The sequence below is a fragment of the Dromiciops gliroides genome, chromosome 5 (assembly GCF_019393635.1).
Source record: "Dromiciops gliroides isolate mDroGli1 chromosome 5, mDroGli1.pri, whole genome shotgun sequence".
Taxonomy (NCBI): Eukaryota; Metazoa; Chordata; class Mammalia; order Microbiotheria; family Microbiotheriidae; genus Dromiciops; species Dromiciops gliroides.
Window position 1 is genome coordinate 101476863 of NC_057865.1, and position 6000 is coordinate 101482862.

Here is a 6000-nt window from a genome sequence, read left to right on the forward strand (position 1 = left end):
TCACAATTCCACCAACAATGAATTAGTGTCCCAATTTTTCCACATCCCCTCCAACATTTGTAACTTTCCCTTTCTATCATTTTAGCCAATCTGATAAAGGGAAAATGATATCTAAGGCTGAATTTAAAGTCTTCCTGACAACAAGTCCATCACTCTGTCCACTTGGGAGAGGTGCAAAAGAATGAGTCACAAGATTGTTTTAGCCCTGTCCACCATAAATTCATGCCCAATTTACATGGGCCATCCATCACTACTGCTCAGCAAAGCTATTTTTTCATCCTTCGCTGATCTCTTAGAGTATTCCCCACAATGACTATTCCAAAATGTCTCTGTTATTCAAGCCCTTAATTCAACCCCTTCTCTCTCTTCTCACCTTCTACTTTGTTAAGGGAAACAACCAAGCATTGACTCCATCAGCTTTATCTTCCTTGCTTCAGTATTCCTTCTTCTTCTAAAGATTAAAAATGTTGAAACCACAAAACAAATATTATTTTTGTTATTTAAGAGGGAAGTGGAAATATCAAGGCCAATCCAAAAATAGGCAATATATTTTCAGATCTGAGATCACTTTGTTAGTTTAGGAATATAAAAATATCATGTAAAACTTGGTTTGTTAATAAATTTTCCATAATTGGTCTATTATATTTTCATGTAAGTTTAAGATAATAATTACAAAATGATTCCTTGAACTCACCTCTAGAAATTTCCATTTTATTACAAATTGCAGCTATCAGGGGCTGAACTTTAAGGAAGTCTTAGTTTCAGACTAACTTGTCTAATAAATTTGGCATTCCATCTCCCACCTCAGGGCCTGCATTCAGCCCTCATGCCTTAGGATAGCTGTAGTCTTATCTCTCTGTCATGATCCTTATCTTCCCTGCTAGTGCTAGTCTCTCCAGAAGTCACTTCTAATTTGTATTTAAATATATACAGGCTCTATGTAAGTTTCTTGAGGGCAGGGACTTCTATTTTTGTCTTTGTAAGCCTAGGGTCCCCCACTGTGGTTTACCTATAGAAAGCACTTAACAAATGTTTGTCAAACTTGGATTTAAATCTCAAAACAAAAAAAAAAGAATGGATTATCTTTTTTTGGTCTGCCTGTCTGCCACTCTAGCAGTCACAGAAGTTTGTTTTCATAAGAAACCTAAAAATATAAAAGGAGGAAAAAAGTAATAAAAACTTGGCCACATTGAACTCTAATAAATCAAATCTTAGCTGTCACTAAAAGCAGCTTCTGCTTCATCTACTAGTTAATTTTTATCTTCTTCCCAAAATTCTGAAACCTGAAGATGTGCCCAAACTGAGCATATTTTCAACCACTTTCTCTAGTCTTTCAAATGTTAGCTCATTTCTTAGTGACACCATAAGGTAGTATCAAGCTCAACAGCCTTAGAGCCAGAGGATGTGGGTTCAGATTCTGGCTCTGCTTTTCTTGTTGTTCAGTCATTTTCAGACCTGTCCAACTCTTGTGACCCCAGTTAGGATTTTCTTGGCAAAGCCACTGGAATGGTTTGCCATTTCCTTCTCCTACATCTGTTGTGTGGCCTTTGGTAAGAGCTTGTACTTTTCTTCATCTCACTTTCTTCATTTGTAAAAACAGAGGGCATCAAGTACATGATTTCTAAAGTTCCTTCCAGGTCTAAGTCCTATTAACCCAAGACCTAGGATCACTGGAAAATGAGATTCTCTGAAACACTGTTCGTTGGACAACCCTTGTTGGGTTAGGAATCTATGGAGAAGAGGGGGCAGATAATTGAGGGAAAGATGGTGAAGATATCCTTCACCCTAGGAGAAGTATACCCTAGATTATACCCTGGACAGATTTTTTTGTCTCTCTCTCTGAAGGAATTAATTCAATTCAATAACCATTTGTTAAACACTTACTTTGGGTGTGTGGATATAAATAAGGAAAAGACAGCCCTGCCTTAATAAAAAGTATTTGCAATCTTATGGAGAATTGCTGTTGTTCTTCCTTCATTCTCAAAGAGGACCAATGACATTAGGAGGCTGATGTCTTGACTTGCAAGTGAATTAGATTTAAGTGAGGCAGAGCTGTGCAAAGTCATCAGCCCCACTCTCTCCTCCACAGTCATCAGCGTCCAGTGGCAAGATGACTGGCAATGACCTGGTCCTCCATGACAATGGAGAAAAACAATATAGAAAAGGAAGCTAAAAGGGGAGGAGGGGCAAGGAGAAGGTAGCCATGCCCAGGAACATGATGTTGGTAGAGTCAAACAAAGTAGCACAAATAGAAGAAAATGAAGAGCTGCCTGGGAATTTTGAGTCTTTGTTGAATGGAGGCTTTGGGAGGAGTTGGTGCCCCACTGTCCAACCTTCTAATTAAAAGGGTAGAGTTAGGTGGTGCAGTGGATAAAGCACCATCCTTGGGTTCAGGAGGACCTCCATTCAAATCTGACCTCAGACACTTGACAATAGCCATTTTACCCTGGACAAGTCACAACCCACATTGCCCCCCCCCCCAAAAAAAAGGGTTTTGCCTTCCTTCTGAACAGTTTTCAGATGAAGAAATCAAAGCTATTTGTTGCCATTATGAAAAAATGCTATGAATCACTATTGATGAGAGAATTGCAAATTGAAACAACTCTGAAGTACAACCTCACACTTATCAGATTGGCAAATATGACAAAAAAAAGGAAAATAATAAATGTTGAAGAAGATTGGAAAAATTAGGACACTAATGCTTTCTTGGTGGAGTTGTGAACTAATCCAAACATTCTGGAGAGCAATTTGGAACTATGCCCAAAGGGTTATGTGGCTATATATACCCTTTGACTTAATAATACAGTACTAGGTCTGTATCCCAAAGAGATAATTAAAAAGAAAAAAGGACCCACCTGTACAAAAATATTTATAGCAGATCTTTTTGTAGTGGCAAAGAATTGGAAATTGAGAGGATGCCCATCAATTGGGGAATGGCTGAACAAGTTGTGGTATATTAATGTAATGGAATAGTATTGTGCTATAAAAATGATGATCAGACAGATTTCAGAATAACCTGGAAAGACTTATGTGAACTGATGCTGAGTGAAGTGAGCAGAACCCGGAGAACATTGTAAAGTAACAGTAACATTGCGTGATGATCAACTGTGATAGATTTAGCTATTCTCAACAATACAATGATCCAACACAATTCCAAAGGTCTCATGATGGAATATGAATGTATATTGTACCATATTATTTCTACTTTTGTTTTTCTTTTTTGAGGTGTTTCCCTTTTGTTCTAATTCTTCTTTCACAACATGAATAATGTGGAAATATGTTTAATGTTATTGTACATATATAATCTATATCAGATTTCTTTCTGTATTGGGGAGGAGGAGGAAAGGGGGGAAGAGAGAAATATTTGGAACTCAAAATGTTATAAAAACAAATGTTGAAAACTATATTTACATGTAACTGGGGAAAATGCTATTAAGATTGAAAAAAAGAGGGGGCGGCTAGGTGACGCAGTGGATAAAGCATCAGCCCTGGATTCAGGAGTACCTGAGTTCAAATCCGGCCTCAGACACCTGACACTTACTAGCTGTGTGACCCTGGGCAAGTCACTTAACCCCCATTGCCCCGCAAAAAAAAAAAAAAGGTTGAAAAAAAGAAGAAAGTACTAGGAAAGAGCATTACAGAAAATAAGTCCTCTGTCCCAAAGAAACTTACAGTTTAATAAAGATATCAGGTTAGATGGGGCCTGGCTAAAGTATGCTACTTCTCCCTCCCAGCTAAGAATGAAGAAGGTTCCAAATTTCATTCAATTTAAACTCAATTCAATAAGCATCCATTAAGCATTTCACTATCTCCATCTCAACCATGGGGCACATAGTGAGTCTCTGAGTAAGTTTCTTAGTTCTCCAGCACTACCTTCCTTCTTCACACACACACACACACACACACACACACCCCATTACTCAAGTTATATTTTTTGAATTATTTTTTTATCTCAGTTTTATTTGGTTCTGTGACTTCCATAAATCAGTAATTTTGCCCATTTTATCTAGTTTCAAGAGATGTAAAAAAAATACCTCAATTCAAACCTAAGAAAGTTAAAAATATAGGGAATGGGGGCGGAGCCAAGATGGCGGAGAGGAAGCAGCAAGCTGCCTGAGCTCTCCTTCTGTTCCCTCAAAAAGAACATTAAATCAAGCCTCTGGACAGATTCTGAAACTACAGAACCTGCAAAGAGACAGAAAGACATCGTCCTCCAACCAGAGATAATTTAGAAGACTTCAGGAAAAGGTCAGTCTGACTCGGGCAAAAGGGAGGCCCAGCACAGGGCAGCAACCCCGCGCCGAGGGGGTCGGGGCAAGTCAGCAGGAGCTGCAGGCCACAGCCGAACAACTGAGGCCCCTGGAACCTGGTTCAAAAATCTGGTGGCCAAGAAGGACAGTGGAAAAACCTACCTGCACCAGCCGGGAGGGCCACGAACGGGTCAGGCGGGATCAGATGCCGAGATCGGGCGCCTGGCTGGCTGAGCGCAATCAGACAGAAAGTGCAGGGCGGGGGATCTCCACACACCATAAAGGCCTCAGAGTAAAAAGCCGGTCACATAGCACCTATACCCCTGCACAAGAAGCCCAAAACAGGGACCCTGGTGCCCCCAGAGCAGACCTCAACTTAAAAAATAAATAAATAAGCTGCGATAATGAGTAAGAAGCAAAAAAGAGCCCTCTCCATTGAGAGCTTCTGTATCAGTAGGGAAGAAGCCAACACAAACTCAGATGAGGACAATAGCCTCAAATTGCCTACATCTGAAGCCTCACAAGGGAAGGTGAACTGGTCTCAAGAACAAAAAGCCTTCCTGGAAGAGCTCAAAAAGGATTTTAAAAATCAATTGAGAGAGTTAGAAGAAAAAATGAGGAGAGAAATGAAAGCAAAACAAGAAAACTATGAAAAAAGAATCAGCAGCTTGGAAAAGGAAGCACATAATTTCACTGAAGAAAACAAAGCCTTAAAAAATTCATTTGGCCAAATGGAAAAAAAAGGTGCATAATATCATTGAAGAAAAGACTGCCTTAAAAAATTCACTTGGCCAAATGAAAAAAAAAGGTGCATAATCTCACTGAAGAAAACAATACCTTAAAAAATTCATCTGGCCAAATGGAAAAAAAGATGCATAATCTCATTGAAGAAAACAATGCCTTAAAAATTAAAATGAGACAGTTGGAAGATAAGGAATCCATGAGACACTGGGAATCAGTCAAGCAAAATCAAAAAAAGGAAAAAATAGAAGAAAATGTGAAATAACTCATTGGAAAGACAACTGACCTAGAAAACAGATCCAGAAGAGACAATTTGAGAATCATTGGACTGCCTGAAAGCCATGATCAGAAAAAGAATCTAGACACCATATTCCAGGAAATTATTAAGGAGAACTTCCCTGATATTATAAAATCAGAGGATAAAATTGTCATTGAAAGAATCCACCGATCACCTCCTGAAAGAGACCCCAAAAGGAAAACTCCAAGGAATGTTGTAGCCAAATCCCAGAACTATCAGGTGAAGGAGAAAATACTCCAAGCAGCCAGAAAGAAGCAATTTAAGTATCATGGAGCCACAGTCAGGATTGCTCAGGACCTGGCAGCTTCAAAATTAAAGGACTGCAAGACTTGGAATATGATATTCTGGAAGGCAAAGGAGCTTGGATTGCAGCCAAGAATCTATTATCCAGCAAAAATGATCATTCTCTTTCAGGGGAAAAGATGGACATTCAATAACATTGGGGACTTTTAAGGTTTCCTGATGAAAAGACCAGATCGGAATAGAAAATTCAATCTTAACATACAAGACTCAAGAGAAGTTTAAAAAGGTAAACAGAGGTGAAAAAGTTACTCAGTAAGGTTAAACTGTTTATATCCCTACATGAGAAAATAATACTTATAACTCTTGAGAATGGTATATGTATTTGGGCAGACAGAAGGATTATACACAGAGGGTATAAATATAAACTGTCTTTGATATGATGATATCAAGAAAATTAAGGGCTTAAAA